At 35.3% G+C, this 15,309-nt stretch overlaps 1 long non-coding RNA gene across 1 annotated transcript; it reads right to left on the bottom strand.

Moving 5' to 3' along the window:
- Positions 1–8,176: 8,176 nt before the first annotated feature.
- On the bottom strand, positions 8,177–12,081 carry LOC112697095 (uncharacterized). The gene is made up of 4 exons (XR_011862528.1): positions 11,808–12,081; positions 11,659–11,715; positions 8,550–10,075; positions 8,177–8,462 (listed from the first exon to the last, which is right to left on the bottom strand). It is a non-coding gene; the product is annotated as an uncharacterized lncRNA (long non-coding RNA).
- Positions 12,082–15,309: the final 3,228 nt, after the last annotated feature.

Raw genomic sequence — 15,309 nt, 5'->3', positions numbered from 1 at the left:
TAATATTATTTTATTTTTAAATTTTTAGAACTTGAAGTTTGACTTAAAAATTTTATCTTTTTATATTTTAATCTCTAAATTTTTTTATATTTAGATTTTTGTCCTAATACTTTTACATAATTATCAAAATACCTGATAAACCACTATTTTATGGTTTATCTTGTGCTCAATTGAGTGGTTTTTATTAACTCTTTACCCACTTATTCATACTATTTGCATGTTTTATATTTTCTTTCCTGATTTTGTGCTTTGATTGAAAACATGCTTCTTTGGACTTATATTTACTTATTATTAATCCTCTCTTATTACCATTAGATGCGTTGATATGTGTGTTAAGTGTTTTCAGAGATTACAAAAGTGGAAGGAATACAATAAGTTGGAGAAATTGCTAAGCTGTCCAACCTGACCTCTTCGCACTCAAACGGCTATAACTTTAGCTACAGAGGTCCAAACGATGCAGTTCTAGTTGCGTTGGAAAGCTAACGTCCGGGGCTTCGATTTGATATATAATTTGCCATAGCTGCCCCGACGCCAGGCGATGCGAACGCGTGAGTCACGCGGACGCATGACCTGGCAGGAACGCAACCCGCGCGGCCGCGTGAGCCATGCGGCCGCGTCACGTTTTCGCAACCTGTATGGACCAGAAAGCGCTGGAAGTGACTTCTGGGCTATTTCTGACCCAGTTTTCGGCCCAGAGAACACAGATTAGAGGCTATAAAGTGGAAGAATGCATCCATTCATAATTATGCTCTCTCCTCTCTCTCTTAGGATTAGGATTTAGGACTTCTCTTAGTTTTAGGAGAGACTCTCAATCCCATGTTCTTTATTTTTATTTATCCCAATTTAATTTATGAACTCTTCCATGTTACAGATTACTCTTTTAAATTAATGTTATTTGAGATATTTCAGATCTATGATTGCTGTCTTTTATTTATATAAATAATTTGGATTTTCCTGTTTCCCTTTTAGCTTTGGTTGAATAATTGGTGACTCTAGAGTTATCAAACTCATTGTTGATTGAAAATTGGATTTCTTTATTTCATTAATTCATATTCCAATAACTCTGGCCTTTTCCAAGGAAAGACTAGGACTTGAGGAATCAGAATTAATTTATCCACTTAACTTACCTTCATAGTTAGAGGTTAACAAAGTGGGAGAAAAATCCAATTCTCATCACAATTGATAAGGATAACTAGGATAGGACTTCCAGTTCTTACACCTTGCCAAGAGTTTATTTTACAGTCATTCATTTACTTTTATTGCTTTGAAAATATACCTGTGTCCATTGCCCAACTAACCTTTTACCTTAATCCAAAACCCCAAACACACTTTTTCATAACCAATAATAAGAACATACCTCCCTACAATTCCTTGAGAAGACGACCCGAGGTTTAAATACTCGGTTAACAATTTTTAAAGGGGTTTGTTACTTGTGACAACTAAAACGTTTGCACGAAGGGATTTCTGTCGGTTTAGAGACTATATCTACAACGCGACTGTTTTTATGAAATTCTTTACTGGCAAAAATCCCAACGTCAAAATGGCGCCGTTGCCAGGGAATTGCAAACGTGTGCCTTATTATTGGTTATTGTAAATATTTTTCAAAAAAAATATTTTTCTTTTACTTGTTTATTTGTTTTCTCTGTTTTCCCCTTATTTCTGATAACTATTATGAATTCTCACCCCTCTCGCTATGAGTTTGGTTCTAACTTTGTTGAAGGAAATAGAAACCGTAGCAGGAATATGCATCAAGGTCAGACCAATCAAGGATGGATGGAGCCAAGAGGATCTAATCAACCCTTTAGGCAACAACACCCTCCAAGATATCATGGACAACGACCATTCTACAATGCAAACCCAACTGAAAGATATGGTGGACAACCTTGTAACTACGAACAAGTCCCACCCCGTGCCTATAGACCATCCTCTCAACATAACTTTGAACCGCCAGACTCACGAGCCCCTTTCCGCCATTCACCTCCATATGACCCTAACCGTCAACCACCATACCAACCACCTTATAAGCCATATGAACCATATATAGAACCACCCCAATACCAATCCAATTACTCCCACAAACCACCACTCCTCCATACACATTACCCATATCCATCAAAGTCAGAATCACAGGTTAGCCTCGAAGAATCAATGAAACAATGTACTGTAATCCTTCATCAACTGGAGCAAGCAATAGTGGAGAAGTTAAAGCAATCAGCTTCCCGATGTTTGGATACTCAAGGAACCCCCATGGCTTCATGTGGGCAATCTAATGAAGAACGTAGTATGAAGGAGATACTAGAAACTCCAGAGGACAACGAGGAACATGGCTTTGTATTGGAACAAGTGGAGGAAGCCGGAATTATTGAAGAAGAAGAGGAGGCAGTGGTTGAAGACTTAGGAGATGCTGAACCTCCATGGGAAAGTCAAGTTATAGAGCATCCTTCAAAGACGATTGAAGCTGATGTTGAGGAGGGTGTACAACCTCCAAAGCATATCATGGTTGAAGACTTTGAAGGAGACGATCAAGAGATGGATTCAATCATTAACGAATTCTTATCTACATTTGAATCCTCTCCCATTGGACTTGACATGGAGATTACAGAAGAAGAAGCACAACCTCCCTTGCCCTTGGTGAACACTGAAGAAGAGATTGAATTGGAAGAAATCCACCAAGAGGAAGAGGTTGATATTGAAGAAGATTGCCAAGAGGTGGAAGATGTCGAAGAAGAGCATAATGGAGTGGAGCTTGCACGTTCATTAGAAACACCTCCCCCTAAGTTACCATCATCCTTCACAACATTCAAGTGGGTGAAATTCATATTCCTTAGCTTTCTAATTCCACTTGAATACGGGCTACTGGAAACGGATGGTCAACTTAGAGCTCTTTGTGACATTAAGAGTAAGCGGAAGATGGCCAGTGGAAAGAATTGTCCTGCAAGGTTCATTATGGTTGGAAGCTTTAAGTTTAAACGCAAAGGTTGGTATAGAGCTCAACTGAATGGGTCTAGGAAGCTGTTCGGTCGCTACAGTGAGAATTCAGATCACCTTTCACCCGGCTGGAAAAATGCAGATCAAGACAAAAATGGGTGTAAAGGTAAGGTTTGGGATCCTGGAATCTGTTCTGACATTTGTCACCCCAGGAGCCTAAGAATTTGTTTGAAGCTTCGTTAGGGCTTTACGTGCTTAGTCTGGGACCCCGGAGGTTACTGGAGATACAAACATTGGTGGGGATTCCTGGATCAATACAAGCACAAGCCACCCTAGCAGGAAGCTCATCAAATGTCCAACTTAAGGACTATAACTAAAAGTGCTAGGTGGGAGACAACCCACCATGGTATGGTCGTTCATTTTTCATTTTTATTCAGTTTTATTTGTTTTCAAGTTTTATTTTATTTTATTGTATTGAACCTGGAATTTTGCATAACATTCATATTAGCATTGCATACTGCATACTTGCATATATATATAAAAAAAAGGGCCACGCGACGCAACCGCATCAGCGACGCATCCGCGTCGCAAGGAGATGGGAGAAAATAAAAATGAACAGAGAGTCACGCTGGAGCGTGGCAGGAGGCGTGCCAATGGCATAAATCATCCCACGCGACCGCGTCACTAATGCGACCGCGTCATATGGGAATAATGGCCTCCCACGCGACCGCGTGACCCACGCGGCCGCGTGACCAAGATTTCGACGTAAAAGGGTGCACAACCAATTATTGTGCTAGAGTGGTGCCGGATTGGTGCTGAACGCACAACTCTATCCACGCGGCCGCGTGACCCACGCGACCGCGTCACATTCTTCTAGAGTCCACTCATGCGATCGCATGCCCCATGCGATCGCGTCACTTAAAATTTGGCACTAATAATAATTTGAACAGAGAGTTGTGCGAGCGCGAGGCTGCCCTCGCGCCAGTCGCATGAATTATGTCACGCGACCGCGTGACCGACGCGATCGCGTCAATCAGTATCAGCGCAAGTCGCGCGACCGCGTGTTCCACGCGTCCGCGTCGCTTGCGCCGCACAGCTTATCCTAATTTGCCAAATATCTTATCTTTTCTTCCCCAATCCTAATTTCTTCTATCTTTTCTTCTTTCTTCTTTCTTTCTTACTTTACTTCTTTCCCTTTTCATTCTTCTTATCTTTTATTTTATTTTACTTAATTTATTTGCATATCTCATTCATCGCATCTTAATTTTGTGCATATTGTTTTTATTTTCTTTTTTGAATTTTTTTTATTTTTCCATTGGTGTTAAAAAAAATTTCTTATTCTACTGTTGCATCTTTTCTTAAATTTATTTTGGTAACTTGTTTTACACTGTGGGATGATATTAATTATCTGCCAATGCCAATCTTTTATGATACTTGCACTCCATTTGCATTGGCATGAACTTGTATTGATACTTCCATTACCCACTCTCCTCCCCTATGTTACAAATTTTATACCACTGGTATGCCATGACTTCTCTTATTTTCTCACGTACATGTTGAAGCTTCCATGTAAATGAGACCCTTATCATTTGGCATTACCCTACACATACTTTATTTATTTTCTTATCTTTATTTCTGGGTTACTTTTCTTCCCTTTTTCTTTCAGGATGGCCACCCGGAGGGGAACCGGAAGACGTTTACATGGGGAGACAAACAAGTCCATCTGCACAATCCTTGAAAAAAGGCATCAGTTGGAACAACCCGTCCACCTGCACATCTCAGCATGCACCGAGGACGGTGCAATCTTTAAGTGTGGGGATGTCGATACCGATCTCCATGGGTTAGTACTTTCTTGTCTCAAACACCAATGTTTAAATTTTCTTTGTAGATTAGTTGTTGCATTTGCATACTTGTTTGATTTTTGCATATTTTACCACTTGGTTAAAGTAATATTTTCTTTTTCAAGAAACCTTTTAGAGCATTTCACTAATTTGAATAAAATTTAATGTTACACTTGTTTGAAGAAATATTATTTTGGAACATGGTTTAGAGTTCGAACACATAAAACTAGTGAGAATTTGAGCCTATTTGATTGGTTGCATTTTATCAACCAAAATTTTGTTTTAGTATGTATTTTTCTCTCTAAAATTGTGATCTTTGTCTTGCTTACTTGTTACTTCTATATTTCCATTATTTGATGTATGCATGCACTTACATGATTGAGGTATTTGTTTCACTGAGCTTACATATGCATATGGCCTTACCTTTCATTATACCTTGCAAACTAATGTTGAGCCTATTATACTCCTTTATTCTTTACTTTAGCACATCATTAACTCTAAGCGGAAAATAATAATATCCTTAATTTGAATCCTTGGTTAGCTTAGACTAGTGAGAGTGCTCATGAATTAAGTGTGGGGAAGTGAATTTGGAAACATTTGGTTTGAGAATTGAGTATGTTAGAATTTTCTGAAAATGTGAAAGAAATGTTTAGGACATGATTCATGCATCCAATAATTTAATCATATGCATTGAAAAAAAAGAAGAGAAAAAGAGCAAATAAGAAAAAGGGGACAAAATGCCCCAAAGTAAGTAGTAAAGGCAATGCATATGTACTGTACTTGAAATTAGAATGCATGAATATGTGGAAAACATGGTTAATGGATGGTTAGATGTTGTATTATGATTACATGGATTGTTTAAGTTAGGTGGGAAAGTTTCAGTTAATTAAGGATTCAGATTTTAGTCCACTTGGCTAAATACAATCCTACCTTGACCCTAACTCCATTACAACCCCTAAAAGACCTCTTGATATGTGCATTTATGCATTAAATTTTTGTTGATTGGTAGAAGAAAAACAAGCTTTAGAAAGCAAGGTTAGTAGAGAATTGAGAGAATCGAACCTTAAACACTTAAGTGATTAGAGTGTATACACTACCAGTGAGGGTTCGATGCTCAATCCCTTGTTCCCGGCTTTCATGAGCTATTTTCTCCTTGCAAGTCTATTTGTACTTCATTTTTATGATTTGAATTAGTGAAATCCAGTTCATATATGTTCTTAAAAGAATTGTTTACTTTTAACCAAGTAGGTAGAAGCATGTTGCATTTAGTTGCATTCATAGGTTGCATCTCATACATTCTATCATTCCTCTTCATCTTTATAGCTTCTCTTGAGCTTAGCATGAGGACATGCTAATGTTTAAGTGTGGGGAGGTTGATAAACCACTAATTTATGATTTATCTTGTGCTCAATTGAGTGGTTTTTATCAACTCTTTACCCACTTATTCATACTATTTGCATGTTTTATATTTTCCTTCCTGATTTTGTGCTTTGATTGAAAACATGCTTCTTTGGACTTATATTTGCTTATTATTAATCCTCTCTTATTACCATTAGATGCCTTGATATGTGTGTTAAGTGTTTTCAGATATTACAAGGCAGGAATGTCTCAGAGGATGGAAAGGAAGCATGCAAAAGTGGAAGGAATACAATAAGTTGGAGAAATTGCTAAGCTGTCTAGCCTGACCTCTTCGCACTCAAACGGCTATAACTTTAGCTACAGAGGTTCAAACGACACGGTTCCAGTTGCGTTGGAAAGCTAACATCCGGGACTTCGATTTGATATATAATTTGCCATAGCTGCTCCGATGCCAGGTGACGCGAACGCGTGAGTCACGCGGATGCGTGACCTGGCAGGAACGCAACCCGCGCGGCCGCATGAGCCATGCGGCCACGTCACTTTTCCGCGACCTGTACAGACCAGAAAGCGCTGGAAGTGACTTCTGGGCTGTTTCTGACCCAGTTTTCAGCCCAGAGAACACAGATTAGAGGCTATAAAGTGGGGGAATGCATCCATTCATAATTATGCTCTCATAATTCACTTTTCATATTTTTTAGATGTAGTTTTTAGTTAGAGAGGTTCTCTCCTCTCTCTCTTAGGATTAGGATTTAGGACTTCTCTTAGTTTTAGGAGTGACTCTCAATCCCAGGTTCTTTATTTTTATTTATCCCAATTTAATTTATGAACTCTTCCATGTTACTCTTTTAAATTAATGTTATTTGAGATATTTCAGATCTATGATTGCTGTCTTTTATTTATATAAATAATTTGGATTTTCCTGTTTCCCTTTTGGCTTTGGTTGAATAATTGGTGACTCTAGAGTTATCAAACTCATTGTTGATTAAAAATTGGATTTCTTCATTTCATTAATTCATATTCCAATAACTTTGGCCTTTTCCAAGGAAAGACTAGGACTTGAGGAATCAGAATTAATTTATCCACTTAACTTACCTTCATAGTTAGAGGTTAACAAAGTGGGAGAAAAATCCAATTCTCATCACAATTGATAAGGATAACTAGGATAGGACTTCCAATTCTTACACCTTGCCAAGAGTTTATTTTACAGTCATTCATTTACTTTTATTGCTTTGAAAATATACCTGTGCCCATTGCCCAACTAACCTTTTACCTTAATCCAAAACCCCAAACACACTTTTTCATAACCAATAATAAGAACATACCTCCCTGCAATTCCTTGAGAAGACGACCCGATGTTTAAATACTCGGTTAACAATTTTTAAAGGGGTTTGTTACTTGTGACAACCAAAACGTTTGCACGAAGGGATTTCTGTCGGTTTAGAGACTATATCTACAACGCGACTGTTTTTATGAAATTCTTTATTGGCAAAAATTCCAACGTCAAAATCCCTATATTTTTTCATAATGACTAAAATACTCATACACTTTTTTATGAAATTCTCGTTTTGTCCCTGAACTTTTTTCTTAATATCCAAAATATTCCTAAGTTTTGAAAATTACCATTTTAACCTCAATCTTTTATTTATTTACTATTGTATCTCTAAAATAAAATCATGTTGTTGTTCTTGCTTAATTAGAAACTAAATTTGTAACTATGATTCTTTATGGTTTTTACCTTGATTCTTAATATGTTTTTAAGCTTTTCGGTAACCAACTTTTGTCATTTCTTAACACCAACTCCGGCCACCAAACCTTCATCAAAACGCATTAAACAAGCTTGAAACTAGCCCCATGAAACACGGTTTCCCAACAGCCATGGGGCTTCATGAATCCATTGATTTCTAAGCTTGTTTTTCGCATAAAAACATGATTAAAACATCATATAACCACTCAATTTCAAGCATTAAAAAATCATATAATAATCCAATATAAAAAATACAATTAATTCATAATTAATTTATCAAACCTTATCTCTTTAAAACAACTCCAAAAATTGGTTTCTCTGGGTGGTTTCTAGCTCACTTTCTTCCTAGGTTTCAATTAGAAACAACTTTTAATTCAAAAATACCATAAAAGCCGAACCTTCATCAAGAATTCAAGAAGGATTTCTTCACCTTTCTCAAGCTGAAGTTGATGGTTTCTTGCTCTACAAGGCTTTTAGATATGATTTTCTAAGCAAGAACATCAAGAACATCAAGTTCCTTCCCTAGGTTCTCATAGCCGAAACTTCAAGAAAGGAGAATAACCAAAATACTCCATCTTACCTTATAAAATCTGGTATGAAAATGAATAGAAAAATGAGAAGAATACTTTAATCATTTTAGATTTTTTGTCGGAATTTTAGAGCTCAAGAAACCGAACCTTAAAGCTTGGAGGATCCATGGAATTTCTAGATTTTTTTCTCAAGAGTTCTAAACCAAAGAAGAAGGAGAAATGAAGCTGGTGGTGTCACTTTGGGGGATGGGGCTGTGGCTTTTGGTGCTTAGTCACCAAGAAATTAAGTTAAAATATCTTCTAGGAGATAATTGCTTAAATTATATGTGTTAGAATACAAGTAATTACAGTCCTAGAGATAAACAATAAGAAATATGTGGCTGAGAACTTGAGAACCATGAGAGTTATACGGTGTTTTATCCAAAATTTAATAATAAAATATCATTCGGGAGATAATTACTAAAGCTAGGTGTAATAGATCACTTGTAATTACACTCCCAGAAGTAAATATATGAGCTACTAGTATAAATAATACTAGTAACATGATTATCTTGGAGATAAAAAAAATCTATAATAATACATTAGCATAACTAAGTTTATCGGAGAGTGCTGGCATTATACCGTGTCAGTAGATTTTGGATCCGGTTAAAATAATATTATAATAAAATATTATTTATTTGTTTTCTTGCGTTTTCAAAATTGGTTCCTTAAACGGAATCTAACAGTGTATTCAGATTTTTGAAATTTCTAGTCAAAGCGGCTCTAAAACGTAGTTTTTCACTAGTTTAATAACTGATGATATGGCGAGGTGCTTGATGATGTAGTGCTTGTGCAGTAGAGGTGCCTGCTTCACTGAACTTTCGAAAAAAAAATTATTTCTTAAGGAAAAGGTTTCGTTTCACTAAAAACTTGGTCATTACATTTCACCATCCTTAAAGAAAATTTTGCCTTTAAAATTTGATTCAAGTGCAAGAAATTGCAAAAGATCTATCTTCAAGTGATCTGTTTTCTTCAAGTCATCTTAACGAGGAAAATAGTCTGTTTCGTACAGTAACTATATCTCACATAGCCATAGCCACAGAGATCATAATAACCATGAAGATAGTTGTGCCTTATACCAATTTGTCATTCAGAATTCCTTATTCAATTAAACTATGCATATTCGTAGCCATTGAGGTCTTATCCATCAGTGTTAATATCTCAAGTTAAGCACAATAGTTTTTAAAATGAGCGCTCATAGACATTCATGCCAAATATATCTCAAAAATACCCTAACAACATGAGACAAATAAGCAGAGCATGCAGTGAATAGTAAATAATAATAGACAGAACAATTATAAGCAACCACACACATATATATACATCTCGTGTGAGTTAATAGTACTCGGTCATCCAGCCGTTAGCAGTGTTTAGATCTCAATTAAGACACTCCAAGAAGTAGCTAGATAATAAATATATACACACACATATATATAACATCTTAGGCCCTAACATGTTCAAGAAGTCCTTAAGTTGGTACCCAAGCTGGCCTAGACTTTATACTCACTTAATCTCTCTAGACTTCAAAAGCGAGAGAAAATATATTCTAGGTCTTCAAAACTCAGACCAAGCTGCATGTTATCAAAAGGCGAACATTGTCCTCTGCACCTCCAGTAGCTTAAGGAAAAGAACTCCTGTCTCCATTTGTAAGAAAGAGTTGGGGTAAGAACTTGGGGTTCTTAGTAAGGTCTGGGTTACAGGTTAGGTTCATTAATTCTTTGTTGTTTAGCAGACAAATAGCAGAATACAAAAAGAATAAACAAACAGAAAATACAGAAAAATATCACATAGAATACAAACAGAAGAATATGCGCAAACAATGATGATACATGTCTATCCTATGGAGGCCATGAGCTCATGTGCTGGTTGACTACATGCAAGACTGCAACCCAACATTACCTAGGAACAAATCCTAAATATGGCTTTTCCATTGCATCACTTGCATACCAGTCGTATGATCGAAGCCTCATCAGTTAACTTTAAGTCAAATGGCCGTAACCACATCAATTGACTTTAATATGCGTACCCCTAAAAAACAGTTTTCAATTGTAGGCATTCCCACAATACCTTTTAAATTTTTTCTTTTGTAAACCTTTTTCAATTTCTTTCTCTTTTTATCTTCCTTATCCACTCCTTTCAGTTACCAATTCTCATTCTCTTTTTTTATATATATTTATTAGATGACTATGTCCTTTTCTTTGTTCTCTTTTAGTGTCTTAATTAATCTTTATACTCTTCTCTAATCTCACTTTTAGCTTTTTATGAAGAGAACCTTTAGATTATGGGTTTCAAACGGTCTTTCTAAGACTTTTAAAAATATTATTTTGTCTCTCTATTATTATATTATTATTATTATTATTAATATTTTAATATTATCAATAAAATAATATTATATAATATTTTATTACTAAAACTCGTTTAATATTATTTTATCTTTAAACTTTTATAAATTGCAGTTTGATCCTAGAATTTTTATCTACTTATATTTTAATCCTAATTTTTTTATATTTATATTTCTGTCCTAACATTTTTAAATAATGATCGAAATACCCCTATATTTTTTTATAATGACCAAAATATTTCTATATATTTTTATGAATTTTTATTTTTTCCCTAAATTTTTACTTAATATCCAAAATATCCCTATGCTTTGGAAATTACTATTTTAACTTCAATCTTTTATTTATTTACTATTGTATCCCTAAAATAAATCAAGTTGTTGTTCTTTCTTAATTAAAAACCGAATTTGTAACTATGATTCTTCATCATTTTCACCTTGATTCTTAATACATTTTTCATGCTTTTCGGTAACCAGTTTTTGTCATTTTCTTAACACCAACTCCATCCACCAAACCTTCATAAAAAACACATTAAACAAGCTTGAAATGAGCTCCATGAAGCATGGTTTTCCAGCAGCCATGGAGCTTCATGAATCCAATGATTTGTAAGCTTGTTTCCCATATAAAAACATCATTAAAACATCACATAACCACTCAATTTCAAGTATCAAACAATCATATAATAATCCAACATCAAGAACACAATTAATTTATGATTAATTTATCAAACTTTACCTCTTTAAAACAGCTCTAAAAATCGGTTTCTCTAGGTGATTTCTAGCTCACTTTTTTCCTAGTTTTCAATCAAAAACAACTTTTAATTCAAAAATACCATGAAGGTTGAACCTTTATCAAGAATTCAAGAAGAATTTACTCACCTTTTTCAAACTGAAATTGATTGTTTTTTGCTCCATAAGGCTTCTAGATATGATTTCCTGAGAAAGAACAACAATAACATCAAGTTTTTCCATGTTTTCTCATGGCCAAAACTTCAAGGAAGAAGAACAACCAAAATACTTCATCATACCTTATAAAATCTGGTATGACAGTGAAGAGAAAGATGAGAAGAATACTTTAATCGGTTTAGATTTTTTGTAGGAGTTTTAGAGCTCAAGAATCGAACCTTGAAGCTTGGAGGATCCATAGAGTTTCTAGATTTTTTCTCAAGAGTTCTAGACCAAGGAAAAAGGAGAAATGAAGCTGGTGGTGTCATTTTGGGGGAGGGGGTTATGGCTTTTGGAGCTTAGTCACCAAGAAATTAAGTTAAAATATTTTTTAGGATATAATGACTAAAGTTGTATTAAAACGCAAGTAATTACACTCCTAGAGATAAATAAGAAGAAATATGTGGCTGAAAACTTGTGGACCATGGGAGTTATAAGGTGATTCATCCAAAAATTAATAATAAAATATTATTCGGGAGATAATTACTAAAGTTAGGTGTATTAGATCACTAGTAATTACATTTCTAGAGATAAATATATGAACTACTAGTATAAATGATACTAGTAAGTAGTAACATGATTATCTTAGAGATAAAAGATCTATGATAATACATTAGCATAGTTAAGTTCATCGGTGAGTGCCGGCAATATATCATGCTAGTAGATTTTGGATAGGTTAAAATAATATTATAAAAAAAATTATTTATTTTCCTGCATATTAGAAATTGGCTCGTTAAACGGAATATAACCATGTCATTCGAATTTTCGAAATTTCCAGGCGAAGCCAGCTCTAAAATACAATTTTTCACTAGTTTGATAACTGATGATGTGGTGAGATGCATGAAGATGCAGTAGAGGTATTTAATGATGTAGTACTTGTGCAGTAGAGGTGTCTACTTCACTAAACTTTCGAAAAAAATTTATTTCTTTAGAAAAATACCTCCTTTCTCTAAAAACAAGGTTATTACATATAAAATAGCTTGTTATACATGTAAATAGAAGTTATAATATGTTGCAAATTTATGTATGGGAGATAACACTACAAGAACAACACATATTCAGGTACACTTGAAAAGTGTAGCAAAAAGTGAAAAAAAAAATTATGCTTTAGGCAAAGGCTACGCCTTTTAGACTTTGGAGATGCTTTTCTGGGAGATGCCTATACCAGTGCTGTTTATTCTCAAAGGCTACGCTTTTCTGTATCAAAGGCTACGCTTCTGGCCTTTGAGAATAGGGTGCGCTTTTTAAGTGATGCTATTTAGGACCAAAGGCTACAGTTTTCAACAGTAATGGTTACCAGAATTCAAAAGAATAGGCTATACTTTTCTAGGCTACTGCATCACTTTATAAATATAACAAATAGTATACCGATAGCTACTCTATATAAGTATAGCCTTAGGTCCCTCATTGTTTTTTTTTTTAATTTTCTGTATATATATATATATATATATAAAATTAATATTCTAATAATTTTTTGTACAACATAATATTTAGTAATATGATTACATATATAATTCTGCATTTTTAATTAAATGAAGTAAATATTATAAAATAAAAATAAATGCATAATTATATTAAATAATTTCTTTAAATAATAAAAATTATCTGCAAACAAAATATATTTATAATGAACCAAAAGTATTGGAATGAAGTTAATTTTGAATATTCATACATCTCACACTAAATTAAGCATAGTCATATCAAAATAAGCATAAGACCACTTAGAATTTACTACTAATACTCTACGAAAAACTAAAATATTATATCCTACATAAGTATCTTCTAATAACTAAACCATATTCTGCAATTCATGAATCTCTTCCTCTTGTTGCTGCTGGTTGGCCTTCATGTCCCCAAGTTCATTCTTCAAAGTTGTCACTTTCTCTTTGTGCTACTTCTTTAAAATGTGGTAACCACAAAAGATAACTAAAATCTGCAATCAATTTCAGCAAGCAAGTGAATCCTTTTTTAACTTATAAAGCTGCTGCAACTTTTTACAGGAAACAACAAAAAAAAAATCATCCCATCAATAAAAGAATAACCTATAACTCATCAAATCCCAAATGCCAATATCTCTCACAAGCATTGTTGACAGCATTCACAGGCATCGAACCTCCATACCAAAAAATTATACAGAACCTTTCATTCACCTATTTTCTACCTTATCTTACTGCTATAATGTTGTTCATATCCGTGATTGGTGCACGAAATTGTGATCATCAATGGTGCCATCAACATGGTACGCACAATTGCAATCTCAACTCTTTATCACAACTTCGCACAACTAACCAGCAAGTGCACTGGGTCGTCCAAGTAATAAACCTTACGCGAGTAAGGGTCGATCCTACGGAGATTGTTGGTATGAAGCAAGCTATGGTCATCTTGTAAATCTCAGTCAGGCAGATTCAAATGGTTATAGATGATTTATGAATAAAGCATAAAATAAAGATAGAGATACTTATGTAATTCATTGGTGAGAATTTCAGATAAGTGTATGGAGATACTTTGTCCCTTCCGTCTCTCTCCTTTCCTACTGTCTTCATCCAATCCTTCTTGCTCCTTTCTATGGCAAGCTGTATGTTGGGCATCACCGTTGTCAATGGCTACAGTCCCGTCTTCTCAGTGAAAATGTTCAACGCGCTCTGTCACAGCACGGCTATTCAGCTGTCGGTTCTTGATCATGTCGGAATAGAATCCAGTGATTCTTTTGTGTCTGTCACTAACGCCCCACAATCGCGAGTTTGAAGCTCGTCACAGTCATTCAATCCTCGAATCCTACTCAGAATACCACAGACAAGATTTAGACCTTCCGGATTCTCTTGAATGCCGCCATCAATTCTAGCTTATACCACGAAGATTCCGGTTAAGAAATCCAAGAGATAAACATTCAAGCCTTGTTTGCTTGTAGAACGGAAGTGGTTGTCAGGCACGCGTTCATAAGTGAGAGTGATGATGAGCGTCACATAATCATCACATTCATCATGTTCTTGGGTACGAATGAATATCTTAGAACAAGAATAAGCTGAATTGAATAGAAGAACAATAGTAATTGCATTAATACTCAAGGTACAGCAGAGCTCCACACCTTAATCTATGGTATGTAGAAACTCCACCGTTGAAAATACATAAGAACAAGGTCTAGGCATGGCCAAGAGGCCAGCCCCCATAATCTAAGAACTAGACGTCCAAAGATGATCTAGAGATCTAAAGTGATCAAAAGATGTCTAATACAATAGCAAAAGGTCCTATTTGTAGAGAACTAGTAGCTTAGGGTTTACAAAGATGAGTAAATGACATAAAAATCCACTTTCGGGCCCACTTGGTGTGTGCTTGGGCTGAGCATTGAAGCATTTTCGTGTAGAGACTTTTCTTGGAGTTAAACGCCAGCTTTTGTGCCAGTTTGGGCGTTTAACTCCCATTCTTGTGCCAGTTCCGGCGTTTTACGCCAGAATTCTTGAGCTGACTTGGAACGCCTATTTGGGCCATCAAATCTCGGGCAAAGTATGGACTATTATACATTGCTAGAAAGCCCAGGATGTCTTCTTTCCAACGCAATTGAGAGCGCGCCTATTGGGTTTCTGTAGC

This window comes from Arachis hypogaea, chromosome 6, assembly GCF_003086295.3.
Source record: "Arachis hypogaea cultivar Tifrunner chromosome 6, arahy.Tifrunner.gnm2.J5K5, whole genome shotgun sequence".
Taxonomy (NCBI): domain Eukaryota; kingdom Viridiplantae; phylum Streptophyta; class Magnoliopsida; order Fabales; family Fabaceae; genus Arachis; species Arachis hypogaea.
Note: the sequence above shows the minus strand (reverse complement) of the source record. Positions and strands in the feature narration are given on the sequence as shown.